Genomic DNA, 17,871 nt, shown 5'->3' with positions numbered 1-17,871 from the left:
GGATTTTAAATTATACCAAATGGATGTAAAGAGTGCATTCTTAAATGGATTAATAAATGAAGAAGTATATGTTAAACAACCTCCTGGTTTTGAAAATTCAAAAAATCTAAATCATGTATTTAAGTTAACAAAAGCTTTATATGGTTTGAAACAAGCTCCTAGAGCTTGGTATGAAAGATTAAGCAAGTTCCTACTTCAAAACAATTTTTCAAGAGGAAAGATAGATAGCACTTTATTTATAAAAATCAAAAATAAAGACATGCTTATAGCACAAATTTATGTTGATGATATTATTTTTGGAGCAACTCATGAAGAATTGTGTAATGAATTTGCTAAGTCTATGCAAAAAGAATTTGAGATAAGCATGATGGTAGAGTTAAATTACTTCCTAGGGTTACAAATCAAACAAGCTAAAAATGGAACTTTCATAAATCAAACTAAGTATATTAAAGACATGTTAAAGAAGTTTGATGTGGAAGAAAGTAAACCTATAGGAACTCCCATAAGCACCTCAACTAGTCTTGACAAGGATGAAAAAGGGAAACAAGTAGATACCAAGCATTACTGAGGCATGATAGGAAGCTTACTTTACTTAATAGCAAGTAGACCAGATATCATGTTTAGTGTATGTATGTGTGCTAGGTTCCAATCGGCTCCTAAGGAATCACATCAAATAGCAGTTAAACGAATCCTTGGATATCTACTAGGCACACTTGAATTAGGCTTATGGTATCCAAAGGGAACTGAGTTTGAAATGATAAGCTATTCAGATGCAGACTTTGCTGGATGCAAAATAGATAGAAAGAGCACTAGTGGAACTTGTCACTTTCTAGGACACTCATTAGTCTCTTGGTTCTCAAAGAAACAAAACTCTGTGGCATTATCCACAACAGAAGCAGAATACATAGCAGCTGGGAGTTGCTGTGCCCAAATGTTGTATATGAAACAACAACTAAAAGATTTCAAGATTCAATATCAAACTTTTCCAATAAAGTGTGACAACACAAGTGCCATAAATATTTCAAAAAATTCGGTATCACACTCAAAAACAAAACATATTGACATAAGACATCACTTTTTGAGAGATTATGTGCAAAATGAGGACATAATATTAGAATTTGTCAATACAAACGATCAATTAGCAGACATATTCACAAAACCACTCTCTGAGGAGAGGTTCATATTCATTAGATGAGAATTAGGAATGATGCATATACGAGAAGCCACTTAAATAAAATTTCTGCTTGACAGGCGACTACCACCTAGGTGCCAGGCGACTGCCATGCTACTGACTTGGTATTTTCTTGATTGACAGGCGCCTGCCTCCTCGTAGCAAGCGACTGCCTCGCGACGGGTAAGGGTTTAAAACCCTATTATGTGTCCTTTTAACTACTCTCAGGTGCCTGCCCCTTCTCCTCTCACTCCAAAATCCTTCATTCCTACTCTTTTTCAAACAAATTTCTCTTCCAAATCCGTCTAAAATCCTAATTCAAACCCAACCCTTGCATCATCTCGCATAAAAGTTCTAGGGTTTATTAGTTTCACTCTTCAAAACAAATATGCCTCAGATCAAATCAGTTGGTAACAAGGGTACCTCTTCCTCCACACGGATCAACAACGACGAAGTAGAGAAGTGGTTAGTAACTCATCACTCCAAAACTCTCTATAGAAATAAAATAGCTTCAATAGAACCTATTCTAGGAAAAGTACTAGATGTTACATTCTTCAATTCTAATTTTCCTGAAATCATATAACTTTTTAAGGAAATTGGATGGGAACGATTTATTACATATCAATCAAAAGGGTATTATCCAAACATAGTACGAATTTTCTATGCTAACATGGAGAAACTTGACAATGGGATAAAAACAAATCTCCTAGGGCAGAGTATTCATCTTACTCCCATATCTTTGGGAAAAATTCTTCGAGTTAAGTCAAGAGATTTCGAAGTACAAATTGCTGAAAAACAATGGATAATGGCCCAAGGATTCACTCTAGAGGAATTTTTACCTCTAGTCATAACTGATACACCCATCTCCTTTCGGCATCCACCTTTTTACAAACAGCTCAATCTCCAAGTCATAATCCTGCATAAGCTTATTACATATAATATCATACCTCGCTCTGGTTCCCATGACCATGCTTCTTTCTTAGATTGTTTCATTATGTGGTGTATTCTTAAAGAGGAAAAGGTTGGATCTTCCAAGTTTACTTCTCAAATGGATAAATATGAAAGTTGATGCCCCTCGTATCATTCTACCATATGCTGGGATATTGAATATGGTATTTGCACATTTTAATGTTCTCACACCATCATTCAACTTCACTAGCAAAACCCATTACGATATCTTTACTGACACAATTCTTAAGTGTATGGGATATAAGAAAACCACTCAAGGATGGTTTCACAAGGGAAAACCACTCAAGGATGGTTTCACAAGGGACATCATCACACCACCTCTGCAGCACCCCTTCAGCCTTCCATGTCAGCCCCTTCAGTATAGCTTGACCCAAAAACTACTTCTTGGTTCATTCCATTTTACAATCACTATATGACCTTCAGCGATGGAATGCAAACTAGTCTTGGTACTCTTTGGGAGAAGGTTTCCTCTATGGAAACTCATTGTTCAAGCCTTGTTCAGCTTGTTGACAAGATTGAAAAACACTTGGCTAGTTCTGTGACGACCTGCTTAATTTCCACACTTTTTTATTAATAATAATAATACCGTTATCACAAAGCTCAGCAGATCATAATCCACCTGAACCCATGGGTACTAGAGATATATCAAAACACATAACGGAAGTCTAAGCAGCAGGAAACCTGAAATCATAATATCATAAATACAAAATCATCCATCACAATATCATATACAATACCATCCATCAATATACCAGAGTTACTACATCCATTATATACACATCCCCAAATAAGAAAGACCTAGGACATTTCCCACAAAATCCAACTGTCCCCACCAAAACTTACCCTTCAAAAAGGGTAGATCAACAGTACTAAATCAGCAAAGCTTTACCCGCTCTCCTATCAGGGCCTCTTGAAATATTTATAAAATTTTGGGGTGAGACACCTCTCAGTAAGGGAAATAAACTAATACTAGTGTATGGCAACATGAGTATTCCGCGTCATACATATACCATACAAAACATATCTAGTAAACTATTATGTCATATCTGGGAAAACATATACATCATCATAGCATGGCAGAACATACTGCATTTTCATAAACATATATCACCTCATATAATAATAATACAAAAACAGTCCTAGTAGGTTAGTTGGCTAATGTCATGTATTACCTCCACATGACTGGGTTGTGTGGCCCGAAGGCGGTGACCACTTCTAAGTCAAAAGTACAGTCTGTAAGTCGGATGGGTCTGCCAGACCTGATCCGTACACCAGGGGCGCTCACACACTTCTTAAAAATCACATCGGCCATCCAATCTCACACCACTCCGTACAGTGGCGTTAACACAAATATCATGATCATGATGACCATGGACACATAGCAACGATACCGTGCAAGTGCTAGCCTAGACCAAGCCAACCAGGTTCTGATATCATATAACATATACTGAAACTGTGATACATGGATATCTCATATCATTAATTATCAAATCAATCATATCATTTTGCATATATACGTATATCATGAAAATCATCGGCCCGTACGCCGACAAATCATACACATAGCTCAGCCCGTACGCCGGTTTTCCTTATAAAAATCTGTATCATTAGCATATTCCCAAAAAACAATATTTCATAACAATTTCTACTCATGTCACACTAAACAGGTTTTTCGTATATTTAACATACCATCATTTACAACAGTATTTTCCAAATATAAATCATATATAAATATATTTATTTCCTTGAAATCAAATGCTATAATATTATACATACTTTTCATAAAATACTAGCTTAGTTTATCCCCTTACCTGAAACCTGAAAAGCCCCTAAAACAAATAGCCCTACACCCGCAAGGTTCCCCGTTCAACACCTTGAAAACGACATTCCCAAGAACTAAAGTTCAGTATTTCTACGCGTACTACGCTTTCTACAACTGTCAAATAACCAAATACTGAGCAGAAAGTCTTACCCTGGATTTGGGATGGTTTCCAACTCAGCCCCACCGACGATCCGCTCCGGTAGACTTGCAGAGAACTTTTCCAGAAGCGTTGTGGTGGCTTCAGATCATTGAACTGGCAAAAAATTGGCCCGAGATCTTAGAAATAAGGGTAGGGAACCGAAGGATGAGAGAGAGAGAGACTCTGTGCAAAAAATGAACTAAAAAATCACGTTTAAACCTATTTATACTGTGGGATTCATCGACGAACCTCAACCCTCGTCGACAAATTTCAAGCTTCCAAAAATCCTCTCTCGGTATCTTCTCATCGACGAGACAGAACTTTGTCGATGAGATCCTGAAGAACCCTTGTCGACAAAACCCTGTGTTCGTCGACAAGGGCTAAAAAATTTCTTGGGATTATCCCATCCAAAATGCAACATCGTCGATGAATGCGAAGTCGACTGCCTCCTTCTGTTCCTGTTTTCATTTCCCTTTCTTTTTATTATTTAAATATCATATTCGAGTCGTTACAAGTTCTTCGAAAGGCAACACTCCAATGGATATTAGCTCTGTTCCATCTAGTGATGAGGAATCTGCTAAAAAATTTGATGAAGAATAAGAAGAGGAAGATGAAAGTGGGTCTAAGGAAGCCTCCGATTGATATGCTTCATCCTTGAGATATTTTAAATTTGTTTATGTATCAGTATTTCTATGTATTTCACCGGACAGCATTTCTTTTGTGTTTGTAAGACCTAAAAGTACTTTGTATTTCAGTTCTTCCCTATGCTTTTTGTTGTATCACTCTCTTTTCCTTTTTGATTGATGTCCAAAGGGGGAGAGTGTTTGAGAGAGAGAAGAGCAAAAAGAAATATGAATGCATGTAATACATTATGTAATATGACAAGGCTTGTATGAATGCATTTTGAATATGACTATATGAATGTATTTGATACGCTTGTATGAATATATGCTTGTATGAATACATTTGGTATATGCTTCATAACCTGATCATTATGTATAAAAACCCCATGCTTGTTGAAAGGGGGAGCCATAAGCGTAAATTTTTAAAAGGAAAGTATGTAAATGGTATTTTCCTTTTCTTTTTTTTTCTTTTTTTTTGCTCTAGATTTGTCATCATCAAAAAGGGGGAGATTGTTGGCCTAACAAGGCTTACAATTCTTATTTTGATGATAACAAATCCCGATATGTTTAATATAGTTTGTTTCAAGTGAAATTCTTTCAGGAAGAAGGAAAAGCTTAAAAATAGTTCAAAGCTCAAAAGGATGATAAAGCTCATGGTGAAAATACTATTCAAAGAGATCAAAAAAGAAAGATGATCAGAAGCTCAAAGATGATAGAAGAACAAGGACTTACTTGAAGATCAAAAGGATAGAGTTTTAAGGATGTTTGTATGTAAGTCTTCAAGTAAACTTCAAATGTAAACTGAATTGAAGCTCTTAAAAATCAAAAGAAACTTAGAAATGTATTTTTAGAAAAACCCTAAAGCATGTTTTTCAAATCAAAGAAAACAAGGGCTTAAAAGAAGAAAGTTTTTTTTTTAAAGAATATAAAGTGAAGCTAGTCAGCCAGGCAATTGCCTACTTGTGGTAGGCAACTGCCCAAATTAGAAAAGGATTTTTAAAGAGACAGTAGGGTGTCAGGCGATTGCCTGAGCACAGCCAGGCATCTGGGTGGTCAAGCCAAGTGACTGCCTAGGTTCTGGCAGGCGACTACCAGTATTCTGAGTGTTGAGTTTCTTCTATGGCAGGCGACTGTCAGGTCATGCCAGGCGACTGCCACTCGAACAGAATTTTAAAAATTCTCAAAGGGAAGATTTTTTAAATGAATTTCTTGAGCACTACTCTTTTGAAAAACTTAAGGAATACTCCAAGTATACTTGGGGGGTAAGGAATTACTTTTAAACATCTATAAATAACCCCAAACTTCAAAGATCTGAAATACCAAGAAATTTTCCAGCAATCAAAGTTCTCTAAAAGCTCTCAAACTCTCTTGTGTTCATCCTACTTCAACTACTAAGTTACTACTGATACAAATTCCGAAGCAAAACCTTCAAAGTCTGAATCTTTCAATACTTGGAAGGTATATTTAGTGATCTAAATTCAGTTTGAGCTTTAATCTTTTTATATTGATTTACTTTGAAGTATATTTGTGTTGAATCTTGTACTAATCAACTCTGCTATGAGAGTGTCTCTTATACACAAATCTTTCTCTATCTTGTTTCTTGTTTATAGATGGTTCAAGGTTGTAGAATCATCAAACCGAACAAGGGAATATTGTTTGGAGAGGCGGGCTCTAGCCCAAAGGAAGGAGTGGTTGTAATCGGTATTGTTCCACTCATCAACGGAACTAAACTAGTGAATCCTTTAATGATTTGCCAAAGGCAAGGACGTAGGCTGGATATAAGCCGAACCTTGTAAAACCTTGTGTGTCTCTCTTTCTTCCTTACTCTTTATTTTTCAGCAAAATTTACAACCTGTGTGGATGCTTTAAAATTGATAAATTTTAAGTGTAGGGTTGTTAAATAGACCGGAAGATAATTCATTTTGGCTTGATCAGCATTGATTGCGGAAACGAAAGGGATTACGTTGGTTGGTCATCCTAAACTTATTAAACTGAAATTTTATTTAAAAACTAAACACTAGAAAGAAGTGTGATAGTGAAATAGCACAAGGCTAATATAAATTTAGTGTGTTTTACACTTTGATACAGGGCTATTGCTATAAAGTTTAAGATATTGATTACTTTGTTGTTTGGTTGTGGTTGACTTGATTTAATTTGGTGATTGTGTTGGAGGTATACTTGTTGTACTTGTTGTTATAAAATAAAAACATTAAAAAGGAAATACTTTTTAAAAACCCAATTCACCCCCCTCTTGGGAAGCTATCCTAATTTCAAAACATGTTAGTATGTTATAGTTTTAGTTATTTAGTGTTGGCCTCACAAGGCTTAGAATCTTGTTTTGATGATAACAAAGCAAAGGAACTTAACATATTTGGTTAAGTGATGATTCAGGACTCCAGTGTTCAAGAACAAGTACTTGACAAAGTCTTCTAAAAGTTCAAACTTAATGCTACAAGATCTTATGAAGCTAAAGACTATTGAAGCTTAAAGTCAAATCAAACATGAAGGAAGTCAAAGCAAATACGTGAAGATACTGAAAGCAAAGAAAATACATGAAGACTTTAGAAAGTTATAATCTTTTAAGAAGTCTCATACAAGTACTTCAAGTGATTTCAATATGGATGCATGAAACTCTTAGGTTAATTACTTGGACCTAGATACCTTTTAAAATACTTGAAAAATATTTTTATAAGGTCAAAAATTATTTCAAAATGGCTCAAATTATTTTTGGAATGAAAAGAACCAAAACAAGATTCTCCAAATTCCTTTCTTTTTTCAATATCTACATTGATGTGCAATTTTCTCTATAAGTGGTTTCCTATCTTCAAAAATGGTCAACATGAACATTGTACGATTTTTTTCTTAGCTTTCTTTTGATAGAAAGATCGTCTTATTTGGAGTTTTATAGTGAAAGTTATACCCAAAATACTGAATGATCATTGAAGTTGACAGCTTCAGGCAGCTGACCTATTCTGGTTAGGTGACTAACCTTTTTATGCTAAAATAAATTGGGAAAACAGAATAATCCCAGTCGACTGACCCATAAGTCTATGCAACTAACCCCATTCTGACTTGAAATTTTTCTGGATTTTAAAAGATCAAGCGAATGACCCCGATAGTCCAATTGACTGAACTTCGTAACGGTCAAATTTAAACAACAAAGAAAAGTTTCCAAATTTGATTACTTGGACCCCAAACTTTGTAAAAACTTGGGAAACACTCTAGGCAACTTAGGAAACATGAAAAATTACTTTTTAATTTTATAAATACATGATTAACCTAAGAATTAAATCACCAACAAGCAGCAATCAAGCTATATACTCTCTACTTCTCAAAGCTATAGTGCTAATACTCTTGTTGATCAACTTGCTGCGATTTCGCTGAGAAAAGCTCATGATTCTTTTGTGTTTTTACTGAGTTTCTCAATCTAAGAAAGAACCCCAGTGATAAATTCTTGAGCTTCATATTTCTATATTGTTATTTGATTGAAGTATATTGGTTTTAACTTGTACTAATCTGCTCTTACTAAGAGTGCTTCTTGTGCACAAGATTGTTTCTTGTTTCTCTTGTTATTTTTATGGTTCAGGATTGTTGAATCATTGGACTACCGAGTGTGAGGTATCACTTGGAGAGGAAGGCTCCATCCTACTTGAAGGAGTGTGTAAATGGTTTGCTCCACCCAGTTAAGGGAGCGGTATAGTAAAATCCTTGGGTGGTTTGCCTAAGGCGAGGATGTAGGCGACTATAGCCGAACCTTGTAAAATCTCGGTGTCTTTCTCTTCCCTAAATCTCTTTAATTTTCTACATACATAAATTGCATGGATGCTTACTTAATTGCTAGAAATTAAATAAACATTGGGAATTGTGGAAACCTGGATTAAAGAAAGTACATTGACTGTGGAAATCTTGATTAAAGGAAGTACGTTGATAAATATCAAAGACATACTTAAACTCAAGTTACTTGTTTGATATTAGAATGTAAATTTTGGAAGCTTGCTGAAATTTCTATTTTATTGTGAAATCAAGCTTACCTTATTGATTAAATTGAGTGTTGGCCATTACAAACCTATTATACTTGTATAATTGAGTTGATTAAAGTTCAAAGGATTTTTTATCATTGTGTTTGTGTGTGACAACTAAAAAGAAAGATAGCTGGAGTTCAAAATTAACTAAAGGAACTTATAAAAAGAGTTTGTAAATAATTTTTTTGAAATCCTAATTCACCCCACCTCCCTCTTGGGAGTACACCTTACTTTTCATTTAGCTTGTTATTGAATTCAACTAGCTTATAGAATTTTTATTTAATCATCTTCTAAATTTTTTATGATCGAAAATAGGAGAGGATGGTCCATATAAGGGATGCAAACGTTTTTTAGGGTAGTTAGCAACCCACAAATGATGAGATCTGAGATCAGTTTCTTAAGCATCGACCATGGGGTTATGTGAAAGATCTTGGGGGGTGGATACATAGCCCTAGCATTAACATTGATAAATCATTCTGCATATCGTGCTGAGAATAAGGAAGTGCACCGAGAGGCAAAAAATCATGAGTCTAATACCACACAGCAGCTATAGGAGGTTGTCTAAAGGAATGAGGAAATGTTGCAGCAGCTTGAAGCCATGATGCGATGGAAAGCGGAGATTGATGAAATTTTCCGCCAACGTCAAGGAGATGATGCGGGTAGCTCCTCCTCTGCTTAGTATATATGTAAATGTGTGTAGGTGTGTGAACATAAGTGTGACTCAAGATACATATAAGTGTTACTATATGTAATTAGATATTAGTATGTACTAAGTATGTGTATGTAGAGACCCGAAAAATTAAATTAATAAAAGTAATAAAAGAAAAGAGAGACGAAAGAAAATAAATGAAAAAAAAAAAAGGTAAAGGGTATGAAGAACAGTAAGGATTCATCGACGATCTTGGAGTTCTCATCGATGAATGTCCCTGTAGCTCGCGTCGATGAAGTACATGTGTCTCGTCGATGAGAAGATACCGAGAGTTTGGGGAATTTCAGGAAATTTTAGGTTCGTCGACGAACCAGCATTCTTGTCGACGAAGTGCCTTCATGGATTCGTCGACAATTTAATTGAACTCGTCGACTAATGTCGGGTTATAAATGATGAAACCCTCCTTTTCAGCGCACAAATCTCTCTCCTCTCACTCTCTCTCTCTCTAGAAGTTCGGAACCCTCACCTTCTCTCTTCATTTTCGGCTTCGTTACAGCCCAGTTTGATGATCAGGAACCACCACAAGGTTCCTAGAAAGATTCTCTACAACTTAAACAGAGTAGATTTTTCAGTTTACAGTTTCGGGGCTCCATCCCAAAATCAGGGTAAGTAAGATATTTTAGGGTTTAATGGGTGTTTAGGGTATTTGAAACCTATGATGTATTGAATGAAAGTTGTTTTGGGAAATGAGTTATTTAACTTGGGGAAAATGTGATTTTTAGGGTTTTGAGCTATGAACGTCGAGGAGCGAATGTTCTAGGGTGTTAGAGGACCTCTCAGTAAGCCCGGTAAGGGGAATAAATTATAGCAGTCTTTTATGAAAATTATTGGTTGAAAAATATGAGAAAAAGGAAATGTGGTATTTATTTTAAATTTATTATGATATGAATATCATATTAAAATTTGTGTGGCATATGATTTATACTGAAATATGTTTGAAATTGGGTTAAATGATTTACCTTGAAAATTATGAGACTGTGAAAAAAGTATTGAAATATGAGATTTGAAATGTGAAAAAAATGAAAGTGATATGTATCGAAAAATATATCTTCTGAGAAATGATGAATATGAGATATGGAAATGTTTTATTGAGAAATGTGAATAATGTGAAATGAGATACATATATGTTATTATAAGATGAAATGAGTTATGAATACTGATATGTGAATATGAAAATGAAAAATGGAATTTTGTAATGTGAATACTGCATTATAGATATTGAAATGTAAATATGAGAAATAGGAAACATTGCAATGTAAAATTCTACAAAATGAATATTGAATTTTGAAAATTGAAATGTGACATTCTGAAATGTGTATATTGAAATATGAATATTGAAATGTGATAGATGAAATGCCCAATACCGCATAATGAATGTTGGTATGTGGTAATGATAATCTTGATGAATGGATATGGAAACCCTAATGATGAGTTGTGATATTGAGCACGGTACCGTTGCTAGTAGTGATAATGCAACCACACAGACTCTTGGAACGTATGGCATGGAAGTCGACTGAGTTGTATAGTAGAGTTGTTGTGCCCCCTAAGTCCGGATCAGGGCTATTGGCCGGTCAGTCGTACTACAGACACGGGATATATGATATGATATTTTGATCTAACCAGGTAGGCCAGCCGCAGTTAGGTCTAGCCTTCAGACCAAACAACCTTGACCATGAGGGGAAGCATGGCGTAGTGTATGGAGAGTGACCTCAACCATGGGGTGAAGCATGGTGTAGAAAATATCCTCAGAACAGCCATGAGTCACAGATGCGGATGTAAATGAGGACACTCATGAGCTAGTTATGGTATGGAAATGGAAATGGAAATGGAAATGGAAATGAAATGGTAATGAAAATGGAAACGAGAATGGAAACGAGAAAGGAAATAGCGTGAGTTAATAATATAAATAATTAAAGCAAAGTAAAACACTCCGCCGGAGGGTGAGTGCCCTGATGAGTATTGGTTGTAGCCGAACCCAAGTTATTTAGGCAAGGATACAAATGATATCAAAGCAAAGGGGAGTTACATGTAGGGGCATGTATTCTCCCCTATTCTCGGAAACTTCATTGGTAAATATGGGTTATGTGTAAATGAATTTGAAGATGAAATTAAAAGCTTATGAAAGCTTGTGTTTTATATCTATATAATTATGATTGTATAAATGATATATTTTCTCAGAAGATATTATCACTAAAATGAATATATGTTATATTATGATGAAACTCATACTGCCACACACTATAGATAATTTATTTTGTCTTACTGAGATATGTCTCACCCAATCATTTAAATATTTCAGGAAACCGAGATAGACCTGGTGATAGAGCTCTGTGATAGAGGGGAGCTGATACCCTGAGTAGACACGGTGAGTGTTTTGATCTAGGGATGTGTTATTTCCCCTAGTGTCTTGGTTGATTTTTGGGGATGAGATAGATATGTATATATATGTTTATGGATGAATTAATACTATAGTATGTGTATTTGTTGTGGTATGTATGTATGTGCGTATATATATATATATATATATATATAAATGACTTCCGCTGTTAGGTTGTGAATATGATTATGATTGTGTACCCGGTACCCTATTCGGGTTGGGTTATGTATTATGGTATCAGAGGTTGATGTGGCCGAGAGGATATTGATAGAATGAATGAGACTATCCAGACGAATTTTCAAATCCTCAACGACTGCTTCAACAACTTAGAAAGCTCATCAACCTCAAAAGGAAAGGAACCAATGGAGATAAGTGAAAGTGAGAAGAGCACATCTGAGGAAGATGATGACTAGGGCTGCAATAGTGAAAGGGAGCAGCTATTTAAATTTTAATCTGAAAAACAACTGATGTTGTTATAATTTTTGTTTTTAAAAACACACTCTATTTTTCTTTTTATATCTATGCTTATGTGAGAACATACTGGTAATATTTACTATGCTTGATGGATATTTGATTTATTTGATGCACTACTTATTAGATATGCTGTTAAATTAGTTTGAATGAAAGCATATGCATGCTTGATGCAGACAATAGTATAACTGTGAATATTTGTGCAAGCTTCTACATGCTTGATGCGGACCATAACTATTATCTGTCTTAAATTATTCTATCAGCTTCTGCATGCTGAACAATTGTGAATTGCATGCTATAGAGATGATTAGGATATTTCATGATTAAGAACCGCATGCTAGATGGTTGAATAGGTTGTTGCATGTTGGTTAAGTTGATAGCTTCTACATGCTGAATGCAGAAACTTGTGAATTGTATACTGTGGAGATGAATACGATGTTGCATTTTGATTCCTAGACATTGAATGCTTGGCATACACTGAAAACATGCACACATACCAACACACAACAATACATAAGCTTCATTCTAGATCATGAACATCTTAAAAAATCTTATGTACTACCTTATGGTCTCACTCTATGTTCAAAGTTTCATTTAGGACTTAAATGATTGTTTATACTGATTTGTGTACTAAATTGAATCATTTGATATGTATAAGTATTTCACCTAAGTCCATATAAAAAGGGGGAGTTCGTCAAATAGGGGGAGCTTCATTTCACACACACTCATTGAGTCATTTCAGTGGTGTCGTTTCCCTGTTGAAACCCATCTACTCCAAATGCGTAGTTAGTCCTTTTGCTGATGTCAAAAGGGGGAGAAGCATTGAGTAAAAAAGAGTAAGCAATATTTTTTACAGACGGCTTAAATTTTATGTGTTTTAGGGGGACTTGAGCAAAAATTGTAAGAAATGGTTTTAAGTATGGCTTCAAGTTTTCAAGTTTACTGTGACTGTTTATTTAACTCTTTTCTCTTAACTCACATTAATGCTAAAACACAACATGATTTTTTACACAAATGTGTATTTTGTGACTTATTTTTATTTGAATATCTTTTCAAAGTCATTTTCAATTACTAAATGCAAATTGAACTGAACTTGAAATTTTCAACTTGAAAAATTCCAAAGTCTTCATTTTAATATGCTTGAAATACATTGTCCATTTTTAAGTTACGCATATTGTGAGGGGGAGCCTTTTCAAGCTACCTTATTTTGCTCTTGTGTTTGTCATAATTAAAAAGGGGGAGATTGTTGACTTTTTGAGTCCCATCCCGTTTTAATAATGACAAACCACAACATCTCATTCGTGCTTTAAGTGTACGAACAAGAATAGCCTTAAGAAAGCATAAATAATTGATGCAAAATGGAAGTCATGAAGCATTGATGATTGGCACATCACTTGGCATATTCCATGGGGTAATTGAAGAGCAAAGCTTAAAGATGGAGAATTTTCAATTATATTGCATTTAGGTTTAAATTGTCAATGCATGTCTTAATGATTTGATATGAAGCTCATAGCAAAACTTAGATGGACCTTAGGAACTTAAGTTTACATGGAAAACCTTTTTATTAAAAATGACAAACTATTTTAAAAGGTTTAAAATAAGTTTGAACTTGAAAACAGTCGAAAAACTCAATTCTATAAGGGGTTTGGTCGACCAGATGTAAAGCTCGGTCGACCAAAGTTCATCAGAGCATGATCTGGTTGACTGGATCATTGGACCAGTCGAACGAAAGTCACTATTTTGGATTTCATCTTTGAGTCAATCGACCGAACCTCAATCAGTCGACCAGAACTCTCAGGCTAAAATTGGCTCTCAAATGGTCATTTTTCTTAGAATAAAAATATATATATTAAAACCCCCAACAACCATAAAACAAGTATATTTCAAGTTTTCCAATAAATACTAAGCTTAAGGTATTAGAGAACACCTTTGAACTTCTTTGAATACCCTTGAATCCTTGAGCAAACATTTTTACATACTTCTCTCATTTCAAGTTGTCTCATTCTTGTGATTTCCAAAAGTCACTTCGAGAACACCATACTAACTCTATTGAGCTTCAAATCTTATTCATTGAGAGTGTTTTAGGGTTTGAATTTCCATTGTACTCATTAGCTCTTGAACGAGCACTCTTGTACACAAATCATTTGTTTTTCCTTTCAACGTTCACGGTTTGGGTTGGAATCATGCCAAGCAAGAGTTGTTTTCTTGGAGAGGTATCTCCACGTACAAGGAGGGTTGTAAGAGGTAGCTTCTCCTTGTTGAAGTAACCGATAGTGGAAATCCTCAAATGGTTGTCTTGAGACAAGGACGTAGGCGAGTATAGTCGAACCTTGTAAAATCACAGTATTGTTTTCTTTATCCCTATACTCCTTTAATTTCAGCACTTGTATGTTTATTTATTTGTAGTATTTGTGATTGTTCTATAAACTCAAAACACAAGTTGATCTAGATTGATAAATAGGTAAAATATTTGAACTGATTTTTTAAATATCTAATTCACCTCTCACCTTCCCCCTCCCTCTTGGGATATCACCAATTCTAATAGTTTTGAAACCGTCACTAATAATGAGTTGAGACGGTCATTATAGTGACCAATCTATAAGCATCACTAAGTCGTCACTAATAATTAATAGTGACAGTTTCTGATCATTACTAAAGTCTTATTTTTTGTAGTGAAATTCAGTCATCCACTTCACGTATCCCCCTTTCTAGCAATGTACCATACTACTTACAAAATCCTATCTCAAGTTTGACATCCATACCCTAGGGCTCATTGTTTAATTCCAACTTCAAACAAGAGCATTTCTTACTAAACCATACTTCAATTTTCCTTTGACATTCTAGCTTCAAGCCCAATCTTCATAGTTGACTTAGGATTTCATTACCCTCCGGATTTCAAGTTTCAAACTCAAATTTTCATTAAAAAATTCTCAATCATCGGCCCTCTAATTATGTTACAAAAAGTTATTATAAATGGTACTCTAGTCAAATCAACTCAAATGCCCACTGCAAATACAATTTATATGCCCTTTGGTAATAAAATCTCGATTCCCTTCGCCACAGATAAGCTCAATGGCCTCATGGCCACCTTGCGTATAAGCATTCAACCTTCAATTCCTCAATATTTTAGTTAACAACTATGTTCTCGTAAGAATTCAAACTACATGAACTTTTTAGGGTCCCAACAAAGTCTTCTAAGCAACAACATACGGACTTTTTAGGATTCCAACAAAGTCTCGTAAGCAACATTTGTGATCCCACTTGAGTACGTACCTAATAAGGTTTTCGCAACAAATTGACCAACAAGGAGTGGAGTGCACTCATGTAGCTCAAAGATTAATTATACAAAGGCTTTCGCCATATTTTTCTTCCTATAGATCCAAAAATCTTACTTCTCTCTTTCTCTATGGAATTTGATCACTTTAAGTTCAATAAAAGACACAAAAAGCTCTCAATGTCCATTTCTATAGATCTAAGAATATCACTACTAACTATGTAGCAATGATGCCACAAGAATATTAGTTGATTGCAATGCAAACTCAAGTGTATGAAAAATAGAAGAAATCCTATAATGTGAGGTGTATACTTACCTCAAGGACAAGGGATTTTCTCAATCTCCTTAATTCCCACCGATTAATCCTTATCTTCGTACTCATACAATTTCTATACGTAATAGTAGTTGAACATTTATATAAACTATATTTATTGGTTACCAAACTTTGCTTTAGTGCTATCTTTTTGTTTACTTAATAATTAAGTAATGAATTTTTTATAATTTGAAATAAATTTAAGCTTTATTATTTGAAACATGTAATATATTTCTAAGTTTATGATTTTATGTCTAATATTTATCTTTTTAAGAAGTTATATTCTAAATAATATTATATACTTTATAATAGCTTTAGAAGATGTCAGAGGAATTCGTCTATTTTATTTCAAGATATACCTTCTTTATTTAGGATTTATGATACTATTACTTTGAATCTCTTTCAATCAAATGAACCTTCTTTTTTAGATTTAAGTATTACCATCATAAAATGGAAAAATTTGTCGATTGGAAGCTCACACTAAGTCTAGACTACACAATAATTTGTGGTAGTGCACCTGTCATGTTTTACCCTTTCTCGTCTTCCATAGGATTCTAGCACAAGACTTTCGACATAGAAGTCTCAAACTTTTATCACTTGATGACACTAGGAGACCTAAAATGAAATTTCTAAATTAGTTTATTTTTATCTCATTTAAGTTTTAATTTTACTAAATTTAGAAATATTTTGTTCTATTATAAAGATAAGAATACTTTTATTTCTAGATTGATTTACGATACTAATTGTAATTTTTATATAGCATAAATATATGATGTCATGTTTTTATTGCAGCGTAAATGTGGAACCATTATCCTAAATATGTGATATTATTTTTCAATTGCAGCATAAATGTTGAACTATTCTATTTAGGATATAAATTCAATAAGCCAAACTTTGTCTTATAAGGTTGTATTGTATGACTTTTCGGCTAAAGTAATTAACAAATAGTGATTAAACCAATTTTTATAAGTTAAGTTCTAATCTAGTCGTTTTGTGCGCTTCAGTAACTCAACTCGTTGATATCCTAGCTCTGTTATTCTCAACTTACACAATATTTTTCACACTTACATGGCTAGATATGATCGGTTGATCGACCATAATGCCTCTAAATATAAATACTATTTACTATAATCGATCTACTAATTACTTGTTTGTGGATCTCATGATCTCAATTAGTGATAACCCTTATCCTAACTGACAATATAAAACTAAAACAACTTTATTTTAAGAAAAGCTTTAAGCAACGTGCGTTGTCGATTAATTATGGTGAGGGAGGTCCCATATTATGATAACTTTATGTACGAAAATTATTTTGACATGAGTAAAGACAATAGATCATTCAACCCTCATGAGACATATCAAGCCCAAACTGTGTACTATTGATTTTCACTATCAGGTGGTAATCTTTCTTTCCCATCGCTTGAAAGAAGGAAGAAACAATTCTTGTAGCCTTGTCTTCTAGCATTTGTTTTTGCTTGTGGTCATATTTGTAGCCATAATATGACCAGCCATAGCTCAAAATGCCTCCACCTGTGCTTGGTTAGATCCAATGGCTTAGACAAATTCTGCATAGGGAAAGATTAATACTATAAAGTTGTTTGACTATTTTCATGCATACTTATTATTTAGTACCAACAGTTATTATGGAATCAAAGCTGAAAATGGAGACCTTACAATGAAATATATTGTGGGGGTTAAATATCTTTGACAAAGTGGTTCAACTTTAGCCACTATACTAGTTTCATTTTTTGAATTTTAAAATTAATTAATTAATTAATTTAAATTTTATTTTTTTCTTAAATTTTTAATATGCTCTGCACCTAATAGCATGAAATCTCTTACTTTTGGATCTGGGTTTGTATTGGATTTGGGTAAGATGTAATATAAAAATTGTATTGAAATTTGTCCAAACCCAAATCTAAAGTCCAAAATTTATGCTCATCTTTATTTATTTTTTATAAAAATTAATTATTCTATGAAC

This window comes from Malania oleifera, chromosome 2, assembly GCF_029873635.1.
Source record: "Malania oleifera isolate guangnan ecotype guangnan chromosome 2, ASM2987363v1, whole genome shotgun sequence".
In the NCBI taxonomy this organism is placed as follows: Eukaryota; Viridiplantae; Streptophyta; class Magnoliopsida; order Santalales; family Ximeniaceae; genus Malania; species Malania oleifera.
The sequence above is the reverse complement of the archived record's forward strand: the minus strand, read 5'-3'. Positions refer to the sequence as shown.